Source organism: Enhydra lutris, unplaced genomic scaffold (genome assembly GCF_002288905.1).
Source record: "Enhydra lutris kenyoni isolate GAN:26980312 unplaced genomic scaffold, ASM228890v2 scaffoldscaffold5, whole genome shotgun sequence".
NCBI classification, from domain to species: domain Eukaryota; kingdom Metazoa; phylum Chordata; class Mammalia; order Carnivora; family Mustelidae; genus Enhydra; species Enhydra lutris.
In genome coordinates this window covers 18260289-18286206 of record NW_019154089.1, presented here as the reverse complement: position 1 = coordinate 18286206, position 25918 = coordinate 18260289, and the positions used below count along the sequence as shown (strand labels likewise).

The following is a 25918-nucleotide window of genomic DNA, read 5'->3' as shown; positions in this document are numbered from 1 at the left end:
ATAGCAATTAAAACATATATGTACCTAACAAGAGAGGTCCAAAATATATGAAACAAAAGTGACAGAAATAATAATAATAGTTGAAGATTTAATGACTTCGTTTTAAAAATAATGAATAGAACCTAGGCAGAAGGTCTTTAAGAAGGTCTTGAACAACTCTGTAAACCAAGTAGACCATAGACAACTATGGAACACTATACCCAACAGCAGCAGAATATGCATTCCGTTTTTTAAGTGGATTTTATTTATTTGACAGAGCACATAAGCGGGGGTGCGCAGGCAGAGGGAGAGTGAGAAGCAGGCTCCCCAGTGAGCTGAGAGCTTGCCATGGGGCTCAATCCCAGACCCTGCGATCATGACCTGAGCTGAGGACAGACACTTAACCGACTGAGCCACCTAGGTGCCCCCAGAATATGCATTCTTATCAAGTCCTCACAGAACATTGACCAGAATAGACCATATGCTCAGTCATAAAACAAGACTTGGTAAGTTTAAAAGAATTAAAATAGTACAAAGTGTGTTCTCTAATCACTATGGAATGCATGGAAATCAGTAACGGAAAGAAATGTGAGGAACTCATAAGTATATAGAAATTAAACAACATACTTCTAGAATCACAAGGAAAATTAGGAAATACTTTCGGATGAAAGAAAATGACAACATACAAAACTTATAAAATTTAGCTAAAGCAGTACTTAGGGATAAATTTATAGCTAAAAACACCTACTTTAAAAATAGATATCTTAAGTAAAAAGCCCAATCTTCCACCTTAAGACGCTCGAAAAATAAGAAGAAACCAAACCTAAAGCAAGCAGAAGGAAGCATATAATAAAGATTAGAGTAGAAATTGATGAAATAGAAATTTGAAAGCAGTAATAAAAGTCAATGAAATACAATCTTGGTTCTTTGTAAAAAAAAAAAAAATGAAATTTATATACCTTTAGCTACATTGACAAGAGAGTACTAAAATCAGTGATGAAATAGAAGACATTACTACTGACCTTACAGAAATGAAAATGATTTTAATGTAATTTTATGAACATCTGAATGCCAGTAAGTTAGATAACTTAGACAGAATGGACAAGTTTATATAAAAATATAAATAACTGAAACTTATACAAGAGAATGTAGAAATCTGAATAAGCATATGACAACTAAAGAGATTGAATTAGTCATCAGACTACCCACAAAGAAGAGCCCAGGCCCAGATAGATTCCCTAGTGATTTCTACCAGGCATTCAAAGGATAGACAGCAATTCTTTATAAATGCTTCCAAAAAGTGGAAGAGGAGGGGATACTTCCCAAATCATTCTGTGAGGCCATTTTATACCAATTTTATACCAAGACCATATACATACAAAAAAATGAAGTGACCAATATCTGTTATGAATATAGATGCAAAAAAATTTTAAAAATACATGCTAACTGAATCTAATGACTTATAAACACTTTCCTCTGATCAAGACCAAGACAAGGATGTCTCTTACTTAGATTAAACATTGTACTAGAGCTTCTGGTCAGGAATATTAGACAATAAAAGTTAAATAAAGTCACCTGGATTAGAAGAGAGGAAGTAAATTCCTGTTCACAGATGGCATGATCTTGAATGTAGAAAATATTAAGAATCACCTAAAATACTATTAGAACTAATTTTAAAAATTGGTAAGTTTGCAGAATAGATGATCAGTATAAAAAAAATCATTTGAATTTCTATATACTTGCAATATACAACCTGTGAAGGAAATGAACAAAACATTTCATTTACAATAGCATCAAAAAGAATTAAATACTTAAGAATAAACTTAACAAAAGAAGTACAAAACTTTTAAACTGGAAACTACATGTCATTGTTGGAATAAATAAAAGAAAATCTAATAAATGGAAAGATATCCCATGGTCACGAATCAGAAGACTTACTATTGGGGTACCAGGGTGGCTCAGTTGATTGAGCATCTGACTTGATTTTGGCCCAGGTCTTGGTCTCAGGTTTGTGACTGAGCCCTGTGTCAGGCTCCTTGCTCAGCAGAGCAGGGAGTCTGCTTCTCTCTCTTTCTCCCTTTGCCCCTCCCCTCGCTCGTGCTTTCTCTCTAAAATAAATAAATGAATCTTGGGGAGAACAAAAAACTTACTGTTAAGATGGCAATACTCCACAGATTGATCTATACCTTCAGCACAGTCTTCATAAAACTCTTAGCTATTGGGGTGCCTGGATGGCTCAGTCATTAAGCATCTGCCTTCAGCTCAGGTCATGATCCCAGAGTCCTGGGATCGAACTCTGCGCTGGGTTCCCTGCTCGGCAGAAGGCCTGCTTCTCCCTCTCCCACTCCCCCTGCTTGTGTTCCCTCTCTCACTGTGCCTCTCTCTGTCAAATAAATAAACAAAATCTTAAAGAAAATCTTAGCTGTCTTAGTTTGCAGAGTTGGCAGGCTTACCCTACAGTTCATACAGGAATCAAAGGAACAAGAAGAGCCAAAACAATCTTGAAAAAGAGGAGCACTCTCTTTCCAATTTCACAACTTGCTACAAAGCAACAGTAACTAAGACAGTGTGGTACTGCTTAGCAATAGACATATAGGTCAGCAAAATAGAATTGAGAGAGTCCAGGTATAAACCCTCACATTTGCAGTTTATTTTTGACAAGAATACCAAGACAAGCCAGTGGTGAAAAAGTAATCTTTTCAACAAATGGTGCTGGGACAACTGAATATCCACATGCAAAAGAATGAGGTTGGAACCCTATCTCCCACCATACCCAAAAATTACTTCAAAGTGAACCAGACTTAAATGTCAGCGTTAAAACTATGAAACTCTTAGAAAGAAACATAGAAGTAAAACTTCATGACTTTGGATTGGGTAATGGTTTCTTCGATACAATACTGAAAGCACAAGCAGCTAAAGACAAAAAGAGAGAAATTGGACTTCATCAAAAGTTTTGTGCTTCAAATGACAACATCAAGAAAATGAAAACACAACCCACAGAATGATAGAAAATATATGCAGATCATTTATATGAAAAGAGACTTGTATCAAAATTTATAAAGAGCTCTTACAACTCTATAATAAAAAGATGAGTAAACCAATTTAGAAATGGACAAAAGATTTGATAGACACTTCTCCAAAGAAGACACATAAGTGGCTAACAGGCATATGAAAAGATGTTTGACATCACTATAATTCATGAAAAATTTAATCACTGTAATTCAAGAAAATCCATGTCATTATTACAATGAGTTACTACTTCACAACCCTTGGGATGGATAAAATCATAAAGACAGATAATAATATTGATGAGGATATGGAGAAATTGGACCTTCATACACTATAGGTGAGCATATAAAAGTGGTACAACCAGTTTGGAAAACAGTCTGGAAGATCTTCAAAAAGTTAAACAGAGAATTACTGTATGATCCAATAACTCCAGTGTATATACCCAAGAGAAATAAAAACACACATCCACATAAAAATTTTACACAACTGTTCACAGAAGTATTATTCGTAATACCATGAAGTAGAAAAAAGTCCAAATGCCCATCAACTGAGGAATGGATAACTAAAAACTGGTATATGCCAAAATGGAATATTACTCAGTGAGAAGAAGGAATGAAGTATTGATACATGGTACAGCATAGGTGATTCTTGAAAATAGTATGCCAAGTGAAGGAAGCCAGGCACCACAGAACAAATAGTGTGTGATTTCATTGATATGAAATTTCCAAAATAGGCAAACCTATAGAAACAAAAGTAGATTATTGGTTTCCTGGTAAGGTTTTTTTTTTTATAGTGTTGAAAATATTGTAGAATTGATTTTGATGATGGTTGCAAATATCTGTGAATATACTAAAAACCTTTGAATTGTATACTTTAAATGTGTGAATTATATAATAGGTGAGTGTCTCAGCTATTACCAAAAAAACCCCTCACTTTTAAAATGGGGAAAAGATTTAAACAAGCCCATCGAAAGATGATATTTTTTTTTTAAGAATTTTTTTAAAAGATTTTATTTATTTATTTGACAGACAGAGATCACAAGTAGACAGAGAGGCAGGCAGAGAGAGAGAGGGAAGCAGGCTCCCTGCTGAGCAGAGAGCCCGATGCGGGACTCGATCCCAGGACCCTGAGATCATGACCTGAGCCGAAGGCAGCGGCTTAACCCACTGAGCCAACCAGGTGCCCCGAAAGATGATATTTAAGTGGCCAGTAATCACAAAAAGATACCTAACATTGCTCATTATCAGAGAAATATTAATTAAAACTTAAGTGAATTACTATTACACATCTGCCATAATGGCTAAAAATGAAAGGGACTGTTCAAACCAAGCCTTGATGATGATGTGGAAGACATGAAACTATCATACTTTCCTGGTGGGAGTGTAAATTGATGTAACCATTTTGGAAAACTCTTTGGTGATATCTGCTAAAGCTGAACGTAATCTACCGTATAACTCATCAGCTTTACACTTGGGTAAAGAAATGAGTTTATATAGTCACCAAGTGACATGAACAAGAATGTTCATAGCAGCTTCATTTATAACATCTAAGAACTGGAAACCCATGTCTGTCAACAGTCGAATGGATAAATTAGTATGTAGTCATGCAGTGTAAATACTTCATGGCTGTAAAAGAAAAGGGAAAAAAATGCTACATTCAAAAATTTGTGGATGAATTTATGCTAATCAATTTGCCATGATGAATGAAAAGTATATCTACTTTATGAGTCTACTTAATAATTTAATGATAGTCAAACTAATTTATGGTGATAAAAGTCAGAATGGTGGTGACCTTCGGGGAGGGAGAGTATATTCACTGCAGAAGTGAGCAAAGGAGCTTTCTGAGGAGCTGGAAATATTTTTATCTTGATATACACATAAGTAAAAATTCACTGAGCTCATAATTCTGATTTATGTACTTTTTGTGTGTTGTACCTCAATATGATTTTTTTTTTAACAAAAGATTACTCATAGAAGCATGATGTGTAATTGCAAAAATAAAAGGAAACTTGCCCATCGGCAGGGGGATGGGTAAATAGATTTTTGTGTAGTCATACAATGGGATTCTGTACAGCAATGAAAATGAATGATCTAAACTACATTCATTTTTGGCTAAATGCAAAAAAGCCTCTCTATTGTTGTATGAAAAAAAGTTGTTGAAGGATATATGTAATATGATACTCCCTCTATCAAATATGTTAAGAATAATATATGTTCATGAATTCTTTATATAATAAAAATATAAAGATATACATGAGATTGGTTAAAAGCTGAATTCAGGCTAATAGTCATCTCTGGATGAGCAGAAGCATGGGATTAGAGAAAAAGGCACAAGTGACTTGACTTGTGTCTCTAATGATTTATTTCTTAGTCTGCATGGTGGGTCTGCATGAATGTTTATTACTATATTTTATTGCTTTTACTATATTTAGAATTTTTAATCTACAAAACAAATAATTATAGTCACTGTACTTAAACGTAACAAATTGAATATTCACATTTATCCTCTTTCACACCTTGAAAACCTACTGTAATGACAGTAAAGGAATAAAAATAAAACCAATATACTTACAAGGAAAAAAGTGGGAGAGATGCTAGACCATGACATACTTGAAACTAGCAACCAGATATAGAAGTTGTATTTGGCTTAATATAACTGAAAGAACTGAACCTCACATGCTTGAGTGGAAGAAGGCAATAATTAGCAGACAGTTTGCAATAAGAATCCTGGAAAGGCTCAGAACTTGGAGATGCTAGATACTTGGAAGATTAGGGCTCAGGCTGGCCTGAAGTAGGAGAACTATTTTGAAATATATATTTAGATTAGTTCAGTTCTGATGGCTCCCGCCTACTCCCGCACAGCTAGAGACTCCTCCCTAGTTCTTGCAGGACACAGGAATGTTTCTTTTTCATAGAAGTTTGGACAGCCTGGATGCAAATGAGATGAGACACTGGACTGAAAATCCTCCTAGACACTTCCCAACTCTTGGCTATCCTAACTAACACTGTTAGCCGGGCTTGAAACCCCAAAGCAGGATATTGATGAAATGCTTTTAGGAGTAAGAACATATTTAAGAGAGTCCCATAAATACAGGTATGTGGGATCCCCAATTTAAAAATAAGCCTACATTATGAACCTTTAGTCAGGTTTACCGGGTTATAAATCCTATTGTGAACAAAGAGTCTTGAGTGACTCATTCTCAGAAGTGAACAGATAGTTGACAACTGCCAGCCTTTTGAAGAAAGCCTCTTAAATGAAAATCAGAAAACCAAACAGAAAATAAGAAATTGGAGCAAGACAAAATAACATTGCAACCACAAAATAAGACGAGGATTCCATAAAGAAGATAATTCAAAGAAGAAAGAACTCTTTGCAATTTAAGACATGATAGCATAAATTCAATCTTAGTAGACAATTTAGAAGATAAAATAGCAAATATCACCAGAAAGTTAAAATAAAAATGGGCAATAGAAGAAAAAAGATAAGAAAATTAGACAATCTAAGAAGCCCAGCAGTGGATTAATGAGTGCTAGTAAGAGAATTTGAATGAGTACTAGAAAATTTCTTGTAATTTAAGAGGTTTCATATTGAAAAGGACTATGCAGGGGTCCAACAAAGTGAGTGAAAGAAGATCCATATTCAGACACATCATTGGAAACTCAAACCATCAGAAGGGAGGCTGTAAAAGATCCTGAAAGCTTCCAGAGATGAAAGAGGTCACATTCAAAGGATTAAGAATGAAAATTACATTGTCCTTCTCAGTTGCAACACTAGAAATGGAAGACAGTGGAACAACACCCTCACGTTTTTTGGGCAAAAAAATCAATTCCAACTTGAAATTTTATAAACCAAATTTAAATAAGTATGAAGGTAGAATAAAGACATTTCAGACAGACGGAGCCTCAAAATTTACTTCCCCTACATCCTTTACCAGGAAGCTGCTGGAGGCTGTGTTCCACAAAATTAAGAGAGTAAATTCAGAAAGAGGAAGGCAGGCATGGGATCTGAGAATCAGGGAATCCAACAGAGGAGAGAGGCAAAGGAAATTTCCAGCTTGTTTGCCATCTGTGCCTCCAGTGAGAGCAACCAGTCCACACTGGAATAGGTGGGAGGTCATTGGGCTTTCCTTTCTCTTTCCTTTCCATTTCTTCCACCTCCTTCCCTTCCCTTCCCTTCCCTTCCCTTCCCTTCCCTTCCTTTTCCCTCCCCTCCCCTCCCCCTTCCTCCTCTTTCTTTCTTTCAGCTGATTGCCTAATATGGTGGATCACATTGCGAGGAATTGAGAGAGTTTATGGATTTGGGTTCATGATACATAGAAACATAGAAAATTAAGGCAAATGAAAAGTGAATCAAACTAAATGTACAAGAAAGGAAATTCAGTCATAGTACTATATAGCTTCTTTGTGAATAATAGGTACATTGTCATAAATATGTTAGGGAGTCGAAAGATAATGTCTAAAGTTTAAAAACCGAGAGAAATAGCTGTATCAGCATGTTATTTAGAAGAATGCATGAAAATAGTAAATAGCTAAAAATGTTGAAAGTGGATTTACTCAGTATCAGAATCGGAAGTAGAAAGGAGTATGTCAGAGGATGGTAGCTTGATTTTCAAATGATGTGCATATGTAATTTTAATAGAAATATGAATCAATTTAGAAAGTACAGTATCATACATGTAGTGATAATGATAAGCATAAGATGTCATAAGAGTACAGAGGACAGGGTATCAGCCCAGATGTTGAGGATCAGAGAAGGCTTCTGAGAGGGAAATTGTGAATGGAATCCAAAAGAATTTAGTAGAAGCCATGGGGAAGGAAGTAAAGCAGGATGCCTGTTTTAGGAGGCAGGAACAAAGCCTCAAAGGTTCCACATTGTAAGAAATCCAAATAGATCAGTACAGCTAGGATTCCCAGTAACCCCAGTGACCATTGCAGAGCCTAACATTAGTAAACTCTTAATAAATGTTTGTTGAATTAATGAGTACATAGTTGATGTATGAAAAGGGACCTTTAGGAACGAGAAGTCTGGGAAAGGAGATTCATGACAGTCACATGCAGCCTACCTTGTATCTAAAGCACCAGAGGTCCAGGCCGGGAAGATACAGCAAATTCAGGTGTCTACAAACCGACCAGTTTCTCACGGAACTATGTGGATTGTTTCTGAGATACATAAATATTCTGGACTTTGGTGATTATAATAATCCAGCACTCTCTTGGAATAAAATGTACTAATGAAAAGCATAGCTAATAGTTTAACTGTATATGTAAATGGATCACCCATGTGAAATACTAGGATAGAATTTAAAACATTAAAAATTTTAAAAATATAATAGATTCTTTCTTATGTTACATAAGAATTTTTGCTGTATTTTTTTATTTTTGTATTACATCAGTTCTGTGGTAAATACTACCTGCTTCCTTTGATCTCATTATATAATCGGTGCCACTATTTACCATAATTATATATTGCCTCAGCTTATGGTTGAGATCAGTTTTAAATGTCACATTTACATTTTAAAATGTGATATCCATTCATTTATTAGGAAAAGTCCGTTTTAATTTTTAATCCAATTAAAATTAGAAAAGGAAGAACCCTTTTTACACACATACACACAGAGACACACACACACATATCTTGGCTACTGAATATTTACCAAAGGCTGGAAGTTTGTTTTTTTTTGTTCTGTTTTGTTTTGTTTTTTAAGATTTTATTTGAGAGAGCGGGTGAGTAAGAGACACAAACAGGGACCAGAAGAAGAGAGAGAAGCAGACTCTCCACTGAGCAGGGAATCTGATGTGGGGCTCAGTCCCAGACCGTGGTCATCAGACCTGAGTCAAAGGCAGATGCTTAATGGACTGAGCCAGCCAGGCATCCCTGGAAGTTTTGAACTTAGTTCCTAAATCCCTTTATTTAAGCCAAACCTATCATAAATACCAGTTTTGCTTTAGTTGGTTACAGAATCTCACTAATGTTAATTAAAATGTGGCTATTTAGATCTTGGAATGTCTTTTCCTTTAAATATAGATCCACAAAGAGCTATTTTTTATTTAAATTCAATTAGTTAATAAATGGTATATTATTAGTTTTAGAGGAAGAGTTCAGTGACTTATCAGTCTTACATAACAGTCAGTGTTCATTACAGCCTGTGCCCTCCTCCACAAGGAGTTATTTAATCAATGATGCTGATAAGCCATAGTATTAATACAGCTTGTCTGAATTTTGGCCTCCTAGGCTAGGGTACCAAAAATTGAGGAGGAAGCAAGTTTCTTTCTCCTCTTAGGATTTAAAATTTGAAATAGGCAAATTAGTCTTAAAAATTTGTTCTGCCTTTCTTCACTCCTGGTTTTGACATCCTTGTTTTTCTCAAGATTGCTTTGGCTACTTGGGCTCTTTTGTGGTTCCATACAAATTTAAGCATTATTTGTTCTAGTTCTGTGAAAAATGCTGTTGTTACTTTGATAGGGATTGCATTGAATCTGTATATTGCTTTGGGTAGTATTGACATTTTAACAATATTAATTCTTCTAATCCATGAGCATGGAATATCTTTCCATTTGTTTGTATTATCTTTTGTTTCTTTCATCAGTGTTTTATAGTTTCAGAGTACAGTTCTTGGTTAAGTTTATTCCTAGATATTTTATTCTTCTTGGTGCAATTGTAAATGAAATTGTTTTCTTAATTTCTCTTTCTGCTTCTTTGTTATTAGTGTATAGAAATGCTACCAATTTCTGGGTATTAATTTGTATCCTGCAACTTTACTGAATTCATTGATTACTTCTAGTAGTTTTTTGGTGGAGTTTTTAAATTTTCTAAATATAGTAGATTACCTGCAAATAGTAACAGCTTAACTTCTTCTTTACCAATGTGGATGCCTCTAATTTCTTTTTCTTTTTCTTTCTTTTTTTTTTTTAAAGATTTTTGTTTATTTATTTGACAGAGATCACAAGTAGGCAGAGAGGCAGGCAGAGAGAGAGAGGAGGAAGCAGGCTCCCTGCTGAGCAGAGAGCCCGATGTGGGGCTCGATCCCAGGACTCTGGGATCATGACCCGAGCCAAAGGCAGAGGCTTTAGCCCACTGAGCCACCCAGGTGCCCCTCTAATTTCTTTTTCTTATCTGATTGCTGTGACTAAGAATAAAAGTGGCAAGAGTGAACATCGGTGTCTTATTTTGGATCTTAGAGGGAAAGCTCAGTTTTCCACTATCGAGTATGGTGTTAGCTTGGGTTTTTCATATATGTCCTTTATTATGTTGAGGTATGTTCCCTCTAAACCCACTTTGTGAGAGTTTTTATCTTGAATTGACGTATTTTGTCAAATGCTTTTTCTGCGTCTATTGAGATGATCATGCGATGTTTATCCTTTGTTTTTTTTTAAATTTTTTTATTTTGTTTTCAGTGTTCCAAAATTTATTGTTTATGCACCACACCCAGTGAGCTATGCAGTCCATGCCCTCCATAATTCCCACCACCAGGCTCACCCAACCCCCAACCCCCTTCCCTCCAAAACCCTCAGTTTGTTTCTCAGAGTCCACAGTCTCTCATGGTTTGTCTCCCCTCCGATGTCCCCCAACTCACATCTCCTCTCCGTGTGTATCGTGTTGATTGACTTGCAAATATTGAACCATCCTTGCATCCCTGAAATAAATCCTACTTGTTTGTGGTGAATGATCCTTTTAATGTATTATAGAATGTTGTTGATATTTTTTGAGGATTTTTGCATCATTGTGCATCAGGGATATTGGTGTATCGTTCTCTTTTTCTGTAGTACCTTTGGTTTTGGTCTCTGTAATGCTGGCACCTAGAAAGAATTTGAAACTACCCAGTCAGTCACCACCAGGGGAATTTCATCCTCTAAAATGATCTGTAGCTCTCTTTTCTCCATCACCACAGTGCACACTGCCACACACACAACACACAACACACACCCCTTACAAATTTGCTTTCTTTCCAAACACCTAGCATATGCCAAATGTCAAAAGGAAAGCATTCCAATTAACGTATGAAAGAATTCTCCCATAAAGGATTTGCCTTTCCTAAAGATATTTATTAGTGCCAAAGAATTCCAAATGGTATAACAAAGTTAAATAAGTAAGAAATCAGCTGTGTTGTGGTGGTTACCTAGATACCTCCATGTGGTTAGGAGTGTACTCCCATGTTGGTCCCCTCCACACACATACTTTTTTCCTCTCCTTTATCCTCTTGAATCTAGCTATTTCCTAAAAGTTTCCAAATTGCTTTTCAGGAAGGTTCTCAAAACATTGAGAAGGTTATTAGCCAGAGGGAGTGAAGGCAACATAGTAATTTATAAATAGGGTGACCATACATCCAGATTTGCCTCGGAGAGTCCTGGTTCACACTTGTCCTGGCATAATTGATAATTGCCCCAGTTTACATTCTCAAAGGTGTCCCTGTTTTGATGATAAGTTATATGGTCACCTTGTGTATAAGTCACATGTTTATAAATACGATAGTGTAGTAATCCAGAAATGGGAAATAACTTTGTTAAGCCCAGGCAAATGATCTTTTTCTTTGGCTCTCTAGTTATGAACTAGTGACATAGAAGCACATTGTATGCTAATAATTCTGTGGAATAACTTAGAATTTGCATTAAGACAGTAAGTACCCATTGGTGAATTTTCAAGTTATCAAAAATAGAAATGGGAACATTTCAACTTCTAAGCACTAGCTTTGTATATAGATTTCTGAATTGTTTTGTGTAATTAATCTACCTGTTATCCAGCTTGTTTTCTCCTGTTGAGTACACATATGAAGCAGCAGATGGCATTCTCTCCCTACAGTTGTTAGGTCCTCCTGAATAGAATGTTATTAGCAGTTACTGGTAAATTGAGTAGGAAAGCCCTTGAATAAGGAAACAAAAACATATTGTAACAGTAACTTCAGTGGACTGCTATAACTCTAAGTGCAATCCAGTGTTGAAATAATGTACTTGCTGCTTTTCCAGGTACTTAGATATATTTTAGTTGTTGGCGAAATATATATTTGTATTTGATAACACTACATTTTAGGGATGTTTAAGAAATTCAATCACAAGAAAACAGTTTTGGGTATAGAATTTTTACTTTGATGAAAAATAAGTAGCAGCTTTAAAACATTTTAAAGAGTAAACATTTGAAGATTTGAAAATATTTTAGTATAATAAGTATGTCATGCAGCTTATAGGGAAAAAGTACCTTTGAAAGTTAAAAATATCTTTTGGGATGTTAAGGAATAATGATTGATGACTTTTGGGTTTTTTTTTCTGTTAAGTGTTTTAAAACTTTTCAGACTTTAATTCTGGGATGCTTTCACATTTACTCTAAATGTACTGTGTAAATATGTCTTCGCGATAGTGTTACTAGAGTTAGTTAGGTTTTCTTTCTTAGAAGAGGGTTCGTGCTTATAGGGAAAGTTAATGCTTACACTGCTGGATTGTTTTATTGCTTAGAGATTTGTGCTTTTAATTGTCATTTAATACATATAATACATCAGTATTCAGATAGGCCTTTTTTTTAAGGTAATTTTTCTATACTCTTACCCACTTAATCTTACATGGTAATATATAACTTGTAAAAAAATATATATAACTTGTAAAAAACCCAAACATATTCTGTGCCCCTGCTAAACAGAAAATTGAACAAATCTGAGTAAAAACCTAATTATTTGATTTTAAAACTTTTTGCTTTATAAATGGATTTGCTAAGTTACGCTTTTAAGTGTGAACTTCCCTTAGTGCATTTAAGTATTGATTCAAGAGCATGAGGTACTAGACAAGGAAATTTAGAGCAAGAAAACCTAAAGTTAAAGTGGCTAATTATTGAAATTATGATATAAATTGGAAAATAAGGGATTTAAGTTGGAAAACTATGGGTTTAGATTTTTTTAACTGGTTTAAAATTTTTAAATTGACTTATTTTTATCACATCAAATCCAATACTCCATTGTTTGGTATCAAATCTTATGTGAATTATATATAATTATGTAATTCTTTATGCATTTGTTAAGCACTTACTGTCTCCCTTGTGTCAAACACTGTGCTAGAGCCTGGAAGAACACAAAGATGATGGCTCTTTGTGATTACTTGGTAAAGTGTATGCTAACTCACAGAGTACTTTTAATCTGTATTTTCTCATTTTTTCCATTTATTTTTAATGATTATAAATTTTAAAGCATTTAGAAAATTTGACATCGGTGGACAAAATGCACAAAGTAAAACTCCATGTGCATTCACAAATTATGAATGACCTTTTTTGAGTTGTTCTCTTGGTAGATTTTTTTAAAAAGTAAGGTGGAATGTAATAATTTCTCCTGGTGGTGATTTTATAAGTTTTCTGCCTCAGGTATATTTATCTGGCTTATGTCCGGATGTTTAAAATTTTCCTAATGATTCTAAGAAATTGTTGTGATAAGAGTAATGAACAATATAGGTGGTGGGCCCTTGTGATGAGCCCTGTGTGATGTATGGAAGTGTTGAATCACTATATTGTACACCTGAAGCTAATATAACACTGTATGTTAACTATACTGGAATTAAAATGAAAACATAATAAAAAATAAATGAAATATCACATGGTATGTAACTACGGTGTATTCTTGAAGAGTGTGCAGCAGTAAAAAATAAAAGCACTCAATTTTAAGACGTTTTAGTTTTTCAGTTTTACAGATATATATTTTCTCCCCCCATTGTCCTGTAGTTTTTCTTAATAGTCATTGGATCTTGTGCAAATCATGCACAAGACAGTCGTCCCCCACAAATCAAAAGGTGAGGCATACAAAATAGTCATTTCCTGAGAAATAGTTCTTATAATTGAAATTATGTCCACCATTCATGATTTATTCATGATGTCTACATTTCTTTGATAGTTCTTGCTTCTGGGATAATGACGGATATTTTTGAAAATTCAGAGAATCTGTCAAATACATCATCGGCCACTTTGTAAGATGGAGGTAGGGAACTGGATTCCTGGAGTCTTGGGGTAGAATCTGCTGTCTTAAAAATACTTGAGTTGTTCAAAATAAACTTAGATGTGAAAATATTTCACTGACTTTGGCATCTCAGTGATAGAGGCATATGCGAATTTTCTGAATTTCTACTAGAAACATGTTCGTCTGTGATGCTGGTACTAAAATTGGTTATCTTTGTGGCACCTGGGTGGCTCAGTCAGTTCAGCATCTGCCTTGGGCTCACGTCATGCTCTGGGTCCTGGGATCAAGCCCCACATTGGGCTCTCTACTCAGTGGGGAGTGTGCTTCTCCCTCTGCCCCCCCCCAAATAAAAATAAATAAATAAAATGAATAAAATTGGTTACCTTTATTTAGTGTCAAAGTAGTTATAAATAGGAACCTCCTACTGTATCCTTGGAAGTTATTTTCTTTCTTTTGCTCACGAATGCTTTAAGTAGCTTGCTTAAATTGAATCCAGGTAAGATAGGATCCCTCCTACTTCTGCTGTAGAAACCTAGAAGCTGCTCAGTATTTATAATCTATCTCACATCTTTGTTTCTTTTTTGCTTCAAGAAATGTGTAACACCTATTATGTATTATGATGACTTGATTAACTGAAAGGATAAAAGTCTTTTTAGCTTCAAGTTTTTTAATACATATGGTTGAAGTATTTCCAAGAATTTTAGAGTCAAGATAGTGATCCTATAGCATTAAATGTTTCCTACAGAACTAAATGAGAAATATTGAGGATCATTTCATTTTTAATTATTTATATCATTTTTAAAAAGTATTTTGTATTAATCACTTATATACTAATGCATGATGCTTTTTTTGTAGGATAAGTATAAGAAAGTAAACATAGAATATTATTTCTAAGGCACATTAGTATTTGAAGAGTAGGTGTGTTTAGCCTGAGAGCAAACCTGGTACTAAATAGTTAAACATTTTAATAATATATTCATGTATGTGTGTTTATGTTTTTATTTCTCAAATATATACTGTTCATTGCTAATCAATGTTCTAATCTGTTAACTAGGAAGAAAAATTAACCAGTTAGGCTTACTAAAAAATATACATGAATGGTAAACCAGAATTGTAGAGTATTTATTAACTTGGGTATGATTATAATGATATAAAACAAACAGTAAAAACTAAGGTATTAGACAAAAGACAAAAGAAATATAATAAAATAATATTAATAAAATTAATAAAATAAAATATTAATTTGCTGTCTCTTTTATTAAAATCACAGGCAGTGTTTTCTTTATTTTTTTTGGTATTTTGAGATTTTCCCTATTGGTTATATCATATATATTTGGGAAATCCAATAAAGTCTATTAAAAGTGCTTAACTGTGTTTGTCCAAGTCTGAATGGCTCTGCCTTTGCTCAAGTGATACTTTTAGGCAACAATTTAATGCATAGCATAGTAGACAGTTTATTGAATGAATTTATTTAAATGTGCTTTCAAAAATTATTCTCAATGATACTGTATTCTAAGTCTTACAAATTTAGGTTCTGCTACATATAGATGGGTGCAGTCAGCATTTAGTAGACTTCTACTGATTTTAGAGAGTATTGTGTGCTTAGTATATTTTTGCTTATTTTATCAAACTAGCTAGCTTCAGGTTATGTAATGTTAAGCTTCTTACCATCATGTGGCAGTAAACCAGATGTATAGAAAGTTCAGTAGCATAGATTATAATAATGTTTGTATTCCATCTAGTACATTTATTTTTTTCTTTCTTGCGAAAAGGCCAAAAAAATACTTTGTTTTTGCTTAAAACAAAGGATAAATGAGCATTCCGAATAAGGCTCCTTTACTGTCCTAATGATTAATGATCACCAAACACTTTTGAAAGATTAGCATTTTTCAGAGCTGCTAAAAAAATATACTGTTTTATTTAATTACAAGAAAGTAAAGGCTCTTCACACTGACAGGTGGTGGAAATTAGCAGGCAGTTTTGAAATTGTGCTGTGCACAAGAAATTAGATCTCATTTTAATTCTGCTTTTCTCAACTAGCAAATGAGGTTAATGCCATACATATTCAGCTGATATGGATGAAGAAATTGATATAAAGTAGATCAACATAGCTACGGGGCTAGATTAATTTATAGGTAAAGAGGCAGTGATAAATGAAAGTAATGTAGTAGTGGTCACTAAACTCCTCTGCCATGAGGGATTCAATAGCGTTAGTTGCTCATTAAAGGCATTGTCGGGGCGCATCAAATAGAAATTTGAAAAGGAATAGCCAACTAACCCCTAATTATCAAAATACAGAAAATACTAATTATACCTTAATTAGCTTTTCTTTTAATGTACTGAAATTTGTTACTTTTTGTGTGGCACAAATGGATAGTTATATCAACAATAAATAGGTTGTTTTAATAACTTTCTTTTACCTCTGGGAAAACTACACTCCAATTTTTAATATGCAATAATGCTTCTCTCTAGCCTGTAGGAGATGAAAATTATTAAGTAGCTTTATTTTTTTGAAGATTTTACAGCAGCTTTGGGAAGAATTATTTCACCATGCATCAATTACTTTTAATTGAACTGAATATTTTTCAGATTGTACCGAATGCCTCTCATTTAAGTTTAGCAGTTAGAGTTTAAGAAAGCATCATAATGAGAACTGCATATAACCTCTGTCTTGTGGCATAATAAGATAAGGATGATCATTTATTTTGAATTTTTAAAAAAGCAGTCCAAGGTAGGACTTGTAAGTGTAGTCACCTTTTTTATTTCTGGCAGACAGTGTTAGAGAAATAGAGGCTATATATTGTAGAAACTCAGCTTGTGAATTTTTTCTTCCACCCCCAAAAAAGGTTGCTATCAGACAATCCAGATAAGCAGGAATTCATTTCTTTAGAATAAAGATGCAGTGTTGCAGTGGGAAGTAGCTTGGGCTTCTATATTCTATAGTCCCGTAGATCTCAAGCCTGTTCTGTGCCCCTCCTCCTATCTCATATTACCCTTGGTAAATCCATTAACTTTTTTTTTTTTAAAGATTTTATTTATTTATTTTGACAGAGATCACAAGTAGGCAGAGAGGCAGACAGAGAGAAAGGAGGAAGCAGGCTCCCCTCTGAGCAGAGAGCCATATATGGGGCTCGATCCCAGGACCCCAGGATCATGACCTGAGCCGAAGGTAGAGGCTTTAACCCACTGAGCCACCCAGGCACCCCAACTTTTCTTAATGGCAGTTTCCTCACCTATCAACAGGAGAGATGCTTTTTACAGAGAATTGTGAGGATTAAGTAAAATATGTAGCAAGTGCCTAGCATAAAATTTAATACGATGTAGGGGCATCTGGTTGGCTCAGTCGCTTAAGTGTCTTGATTTCCACTCAGGTCATAATCTCAGGGTCCTGGGACTGTGCCTCACATTGGGCTGCCTGCTCAGTAGGGAGTCTGCTTTTCCCTCTCCTTCTGTCCCTCCCCGTCCCTGCTTGTGCTGCTCCCTCCCACAAATAAATAAGTTAAATAAAAATGAATAAAATATTTTCAATTTAATACAATATACATACTTAAAAAGCTGCTGTTACTGTTAAGAATAACAAGGTAGGACTCAATGTTTTAAAAAATTCTCTCTACGAATTTAACGTAATGCCAAAATTCTCCTTGAAAGAATTTCATGTACTCTAATCTTTAGAATATCTAATGTAATTCCTGATGTTTTTGGAAACCAACAGATATCACAGATTGATTTTTTGTGTGTGGAGAATTTGCAAACATTTTCTCTTTGGAGCAGATATTTACAGTGATTGTAATATCAGCAGATAATCTAAGTTCATGTGGCAGAACTGGGCATTAAAAGTAGACATCCTGATTCTGAAGCCTCTCTAGAAAAAGACAAAAGTGGTGACTTCTGACCTTATCACATGTATAATTGATTCAAATATTTATTTTTCTATCTTCTTTTGCTTTTGATATTTGTGTTGAATTTGTGTTTCATCTCTTTTGCAGCTCTTCTTATCTTTTTGGGGGTCATGCAGTGCACAGGCTATTAACTAGGTCTGTGACACTAAACCTCGGTAATAACCTCGTTTTCTTTGTCAGTAGAATAAAAATCATTATATTCATAAAATGCTCTTTTTGGCAGTAAATTGTATCCTAATACATTGGGTATCACAGTGAATTGTGCCAACATCAGTTATGTTGTATCTTTTATCCAAAAAAATTAGATAATTCAAATAGGAAAAAAAAGAATGGATCACTCGAAGAGAAAAGAGCAAGGGGAGCATTTTATAATTTCTCAAGGTATGAATACTGGTACTACCTTAAAACGTAAGCACTGCCAGAATACGTACTAGAATTATGAATACTGACCAAATAAATGTATGTGAAAGTAAGTTGTAAGCTAGGAAACCTTGTAAAAATCTTTATAATTTCAGGAAAATTAGAATACTACCTTTTAAGTGCTTACAGACTAATTAAAAAGAACTGAAAGCAGTGATTCTGAAGAGAAGGGAAATGAATGGGTTTGTTTCCATGGAGATTAAAGGAGCGTGGGAAAGAATGTCAGAACAAAAGAAAGGAGGTGAGATTTTTATGTTCATTGGAAGAGAATGGTATTTGAAAAGTTAGAAATATGGAATTATAGCTGTGGTCTCAGACTGAGGCCCCAAATCAGTAGCATTAGTCCACTTGGAAACTTGTTAGAAATGAAATTCTAGCACCCTACCGCACCTGACCTACTGAAGCTCTGAGGGCGGGCCCAGCAGTCTGTATTATTACAAGATCTTAAGGTGATTCTGACACTCACCTGAGTTTGAGAACCACTGAATTATTGGCTTGAAGACAGATGCTGTATCATTGTTTGTTTTTACCATCATAAGGAACTAGGTTTGTTTGTAACTCCTTCCCACCTCTTTTAAACCTAAATGCCTTCTCTTTTCTTGCTTGTATTTTAACCTAAGATGTAGAGAAGGGTAGGGGGAAATGACCGCTTGTTCGTTCTATGTCAAACATTGTGCTAAAATAAAATACGTTAGGGGAATGTGTAAGTCAGTAGAGGATCCATGTCTCCTCTCCTGAGAACTAAAGTACATATGGTTCTGTAAGGTACCTATGTAACAAACTATGGCTTATCCCAATCTTATCCTAATTTTTCAACATTTATTTGACACTGTAAATAAGACTAAAATGAACACTTTTTTTAAAGGAATTTTCTAAACCTAATTTCTCTTAATACATGGATTTTTTTTTTTTTTTTTTTTTTAAGAAAACTGCAGTCTGAACTAATGCTTGAACAGTTCTCCATGTTGTGACTCTTCCCTGTCCCTGGCATTTCTTTGTGTGTGTTATGTTGCTGATCTGTGGACTCATTAACTTTTAAAAAGTAGTACTTTTTAGGAAAAGTCCTTCAGACACTGTAGCAAGAAGTCACACTCTTTCCGGTTGCTAGAATGAGATTGATTGGATGTAATGCTCAGTCCTCTCTTGCCTTGTGATTATTGGCAAATACGGAATCTCTTTGAGCCATTCTTTCTACATCTAGAAAATGCAAGTAATAGTATCTACCTCTGAGCAAAGTTTTGAGATTACAGGAGAGTGTATTTGAAATGGTTGGCACAGCGCCTGACGCATGGTACTCAGTCAGTGTCACCTGCTACAAGGATGTGATAGTGACGCTGATGGCGGTGACGACAGCAGCGTGGCTGTCACTTCTCTCCGGGAATTTAACCAGTGCGCCGTGTTTTCAGATACGAAGTATTAGAGCCTAAAAGAGACCAGATATGACTTCAATGAGTATTTTCCGAGTTTTTTGCATATCACAAGGCTCCTAAAAACAGAATTTAACAGGGTAATAGTTCTTTTGAAAAAGGGTTGTTGTTGTTGTTTTTTTTTATTTTGCCAAATAAATTTGGAAACTTGAAAGAGCCCATGTGCTATACTTCTCTTGGAAATTTTTCATGCATATTGGCATATTAAAGGTTTTAAGAAGGTCTTTTAAATAATCCTTACCATGTATCAAAATTACTTAACCATAGAAACTTTTTCTCTGGGGAATACCCACTTGTGCTTTACAAAATACAGTCTGAGAAATGCTATTTAGACCAGTCACTTTTGGAGATAAAGATGTATCTCCTCAACCCCATTCCATAGAAACTGATAAGTTATGTAAGGCCACACAGTTGTAGACTCAGTATGGAACCCAAGCTCTTCCTAGTCATGTTTTTTCTAATCAGTTTTGGATGTAGACAAGAAAATGCTTTGAGTGGAAACTTGAAGATGATTCTGTAATGTAGGATGGCAAGGAAAGAGGGTTGAGGGATAATTCTAGTATAGTGGATCTCATGTTTGCCTGATTGTAAGGGAGTCTAGGATATTGTAAAAGTATAGATTCTCATACTCCTGGAAATTTTGATTTTTAAGAGTGTGGTCTATTATCATTGTTAGGTCATATATCAGTAGATCTAAGATTTCCAGTAATGGATCTTTATAAAATTGTAAGAGTTGTTTGATTTTGAGTATCTAGAGATTTGGTATTATCTTTCTATATTGGCAGGAAAATGATTAAAAATAGACAGCTTCTATGACAAAAAAATGCAGATAAACTTCACCTGCTATATATTCACATCGTGAAGTCATGTATGTGTAGGGAAGAATGGTACTGCCTTATTTGTTGCCTTCCTTTTAAATACTCTGTAGTAGCCATTACCTAAAGCAATTACAGAAATCTATTAAGATAGCTTTATTAAGTTCTCTGTTTATAAATTCGTGATTCGTTAAATTCACTTTTTACTCTTTGACCACAACTGTGTTGGATTCATGTGAAAGGGACAGGATGCCTATAACTTAAATCTATATGATCTTCTCATGTCAGAAAACATTTAAGAATTTCTACGTGAAAAATTTTGGAAAGATAAGGATAATTGAAGTAATAGCATAGCCTTTATAGCTGATACACCTGTGTAGGTCTAATAAAGACAGTAAGAATTCTCAATGAAATAAAAATTAATGTTGATATATTTTAAAAGGTCTGCTTTCCAATAAATATTCATAGTTTGTCAGTTAATTTTAGGAAGTCAGACATTATTTGGTAGAAATAAATACATACAAACTGTATATTGTTATGAAAAAAGATTTTTATGGCCATTTGTGGGGATTCTGTGTTACAGGTGAACTGTTTCTGATGTTTGTTGTGTGCATATCTTTTCTTTAGGACCTTGAAATTTGTGACCAAGCAACATACACATTTTCACATTTAGCATTTTTATTGCAGATTGTCAGTTAGAATCTCTTAAGTATTAAATTGACATATGTTTGTGAAATTTTGACTTTCCAAAACAATAATACTGTTTATCTTTTGTTCTTTAGCTAATTTTGTAATCCACTTTTCCTTCACGTCTTGCTTCAGAGAAATCAGATCAAATTACAATATAGTTATAATATCAAAGTCCTTAAAAATATTCACCTTTGTTAACCCAGTCTCTGGAAGTGTAGCCTGAGGAAATAATCTGAAATGCAGGCAAAGCTTTATGCACCAAGGTATTCATCCCATTATTTCAAAGAAGATTGATTAAACAAGTTATGATACAAACATGAGGAAATATCAGGCAGACAGTGGTGGAATTTGTTTAGGCTGAATGTAGAAAGTTGTTGTTCTTACTCCCTTGTCCTTTCTCTTCCGAGGCATAACTATTGTATTATACCTTACTTTTTCTTTTGTGAAAATTTTATTGACATGGTATGAAGCTTTTGATACAATGTTACATTTTTAAAAGGACAAGTTATAAATATGTAAATATTTTTCAGTCACCAAAAAGATTAGAAGAAAATATATTAAAATGTTAATAATACTTATCTATGGGTCTCTGTAGTTTCAGTTACCTTCCACAGCCCTCCAAGTAATTAAAAAAAGACAGCTCTCAGAAATAAAGGATAATCTTTCTCATCAAAAGGGCTAGCTAACAATATAAAAGTCTGAAAGAGAGGATGCTTAAAAGACCTTTTTTCCCATTATTACTAAGTTTAGATAATAGTTAAAGCTATTTTCCCCCCAAAAGCAAGGCAATGAATGAAAAGATAAGGACACAGTGGTGTCCTGTGAAATCCAAAGTAGGAGGTGTGGAGAAATTGTTCGTGGAAATCTGAGTTGGATGGAATGATTGTAATACCTGAAATGGATTTCAGAGGAAGCAAAAGTGATCATTATGAGAGTGGTGATTTTGGTTATTTCAAATTGGGAATTTATTTGATTCTTACTCTGCTAAACAGCAGCTTTCCAGTCCCTATACGAGGTGAATATAAAGAAGGGTTTCTTTTCTCTTTGGGAAGATTTTGATGTCATAGTTATAACATGCCATAAGTTTTCACAGATGAAAAGAGGTGAAAACAGAATCCAGACCTAGGTTGGTCAGATTCCAGAGCACTTGCTGTGTACATACATCATGTTTAGGATCTTAATTTCCACCTCCAACATACTCTCTGACTGTGGAAATAAAAGATGTATCTCAAGATATATTGTCATCATTACGACTTTTCTTATTGGAAAGGGATAATTTATCTTTTTATAGCTTTACTAAAGAGAGTGAGATTTCTCTGTGTTCCTATTTGTTAATGCAGTGGTTTCTAAAAAATTGAAAAGTGAATTGCTAGCCAAAAGGAAAAAGAAAATCCAATTTCAGTTAAGTCCCAGAAGCTTTATTATAACTCCAAATCCCTAATGTGATGTTTCTGGAAAGTTGTTCCTCAAACTGTGGTGTACGTAAAAGTCCTGTGGGGGCTAGAGTCTGTTAAATGCAGATTCTTGTACTTCTCAGAGATTCTGATACAGCAGATCTGGGCCAGGACCCAGAAATCTATATTGTAATAAGTATTCCTACTAATGTTGATGTAGGTGATCCCTGAACTCCACTTCAAGAAACTCTTGTCCAAAAGTTCTATCTACTAGTCCATATACTGGATATGTAACCAAGGGGGTGAAAGGTGACTCTAGAAATCCTCCCACAGAAGTGTAGATTGCTCTTTGCTTGTTTGGCTTCGTGAAGTTCTACATACCCACTCTTGTGTTAAATAAATGCTGGTTGACTAAATAGGTATTCAATATCCATGTCTTTAGGCCTTTTATTTTACACTGTTAGAAAACCATATACTAATCTAATATTCTTGTTAATCTATTTGCTGAATGTGTTAAGAGTCATAAAAATGTGCATACCCTTTGATCTGGTAATGCCATGCCTATGAATCTATTATTAGGAAATTGTCATTCCCCATTGCTTTGGTATTTATAGTAGTAAATTTGGTATAGAGACTCATCTTGATTACCATGACATCTGAAATCACTTACAAAAATGCTGCTTATATTTATAATGTTAATAGAAAATGGCCATAATATTAAACACAGAATAAGACCGGGCACCTCGGTGGCTCAGTTGGTTGAGCATCTGACTCTTGATTTCAGATTTTGGCTCCGGGGGGATCAAGCACCATGTCTGGCTCCGTGCTCAGCTTGGTGCCTACTTGTCCTTCTCCCTCCTCCTCTGTGCCCCCCACCACCATGCACCTGCACTCTCTCTCTCTCTTTCAAATAAATAGATAAATATTTTAAAAAATACAATTCAACTATATGAAAGAAGGAACAAAAGGACTATAAGGAAAGGAACAAAAATATTCATTTTCTTTATTTCTTAGGACAGTTAAAGAGAATTTTTAAATATTTCCCTATTTTTCTACATTTTCCAGTATTATTTCTTTATTAAAAGGAATACATTAATTTAAAAATAATCATTTTTTATGTCTTCACAGTTGACTTGATTATACAGAGGAGAGTCTAAGGATTTTTACATTACTTTCTATCATACTTAGTATCACAGTATGCTATGAAGTCTGCCAAATGCATATAAATTTGCTGTTCTTTAACTTAATGCTGTTCCTCATTTCTTAATTCCTCGTTCGACTGGAAATTTTTTTTTTTTTTTAAAGATTATTTATTTATTTGACAGAGAGAGAGATCACAAGCAGGCAGAGAGGCAGGCAGAGAGAGAGGAGGAAGCAGGCTCCTGCTGAGCAGAGAGCCCGATGCGGGGCTCGATCCCAGGACCCTGAGATCATGACCTGAGCCGAAGGCAGCGGCTTAACCCACTGAGCCACCCAGGCGCCCCTCGACTGGAAAATTTTGTTGTCGTACACATACCTTTTTGAATGTGGTATTTTAAACATAATTGTCAGGTTGGAGCAGTTGCCATTTCAAACAGTTAGGAACACTCAGGCCATTGTGGAACAGAGCTGATTGCTAGAAGACATAAATAGAAGCCCATTTATAAATCCTGGGTTTTTCACTTTTTAAAAAATTATTTCGTTCTTAGGCATATCCATGTAAAATTACCTAAATGATTTTGGTTAGTCTCTATTCATTGTTATGGTATTTAAATGATGTATGTGTTCATACAGTGTAAAAAATGTATATATGTATATACATAAAAATAACATCAGTACTAAAAGTAGTAGACAGCTTTGATAGAATATTAATTCAGTGGTAAGCCCTTCTCATTCAGCAGTTTAATAGTCTTGTTAAAGTCCTTAAAGCATTCTAACCACTGCTAATTATACATAGACCTACTGACTGGTCTGTTTTATTGTGCTTTTATTTGTATCTTGGATATCTGTCCAGATGCTTTTGCTGATGAGGGATTAAATCACCTATTACAATTTCAATGAAAAGAAAATAACAGAGGGATATCCAGGCCTTGGGGCTATGGTTTTTAATTTTTATAAAATATTTTTTATTTTTTGAAATTCCAGGATTTTTCTGTTATTTATCATTGGCAAATATTTTTTTCCCTAGATATAGGAATGTTCATGAACCTAGACAGAATATCACATTTTAGGTTACTTTAATTTTGAGTTTTAATTTTTTATTTATATACTGTGTAATAGCATTGTGAAGTTTAGACCTAGAAAGGATCTTGACAAATCATTTGCTACTTTGAGGCAGTTAGAAATGTTTTAACCCTATTTTAATAGTAAGGCACTATGAGAAAGTAAATGACTTGCCCAAGGTCTCATGGCTAGTAATTGTAGAGAGAAAACTAGAGTCAAAGCTTTTATTTTCCTAATGTAATTATTTTATCTAATTTTTTTGGATCACTACATTAATGAATTTTTCACAAATACACCTTATGTCAGTGTTTACCATAATTAAATTTTTAAGTAAATTTCTATAATTGTAGATAAAATGCTAGTATTTAATACTGGTTTTCTTTTTATCATTTGATAATATTTTTACAATAAAAATTAAACAATTATAAAAATAAATAGCCTGTTTTTTCAATTGGTATGAGCTGGCTTTATTTTATACTGCTAATAAAAGCACATTATGTTCAAGCATTGCAATTATCACTGAAATGCTCGTCCATTAACTGAAACATTAGGCTGAGTATATAATTACTGTCTAGAGCCAATATCTTTGTGAAGCTGCATCTACAAGGCTATTAAGCTATAAGCAATATTTGTAAACTAATATTTAAATGATTCAGAATTGATACCATCCTTTGCAAACTTAAAAATAAATACTGTATCTATTCAATTTGATTGGTTTCTCATGTGCTTTGAAACATATGGTAGGAATTCTCAAAGATGATTGAAATATGTCACTTAGATGAATTTTAATACAGTTGCTATAACCTAATACATATAATCCTACTGAAGTTTTCTTTTGACTGATCTTTTTTTATCTTGGTAAATACATATAACATAAAATTATTATCTTACCCATTTTTCTGTACAGTGGTATTAGATGTATTCACGTTGTTGTGCAGCCGTCACCACCATTCATCTCCAGAACTTCTTTCAGCTTGCAATATTGCAACTCCAAGCCCATTAAATCGTAACTCTTCATTCCCCCCTGCCCTTAGTCCTAGCAACTACCCTTTTATTTTCTGTCTCTGTGATTTTGACTACACTAAGTATTTCGTGTAAGTGGAATCATACAGTATTTGTCTTTTTGTGAGTGGTTTATTTCGCTTGGCTAATGTCCTCTAAG

General features: G+C 34.3%; 1 protein-coding gene across 1 annotated transcript in view; it reads left to right on the top strand.

Annotated features, from left to right (window-relative positions):
* LOC111141013 (RAN binding protein 17) overlaps positions 1-25918 on the top strand; it is a 315346-nt gene that overhangs the window by 81837 nt on the left and 207591 nt on the right. The gene's annotated exons all lie outside the window — the stretch shown is intronic.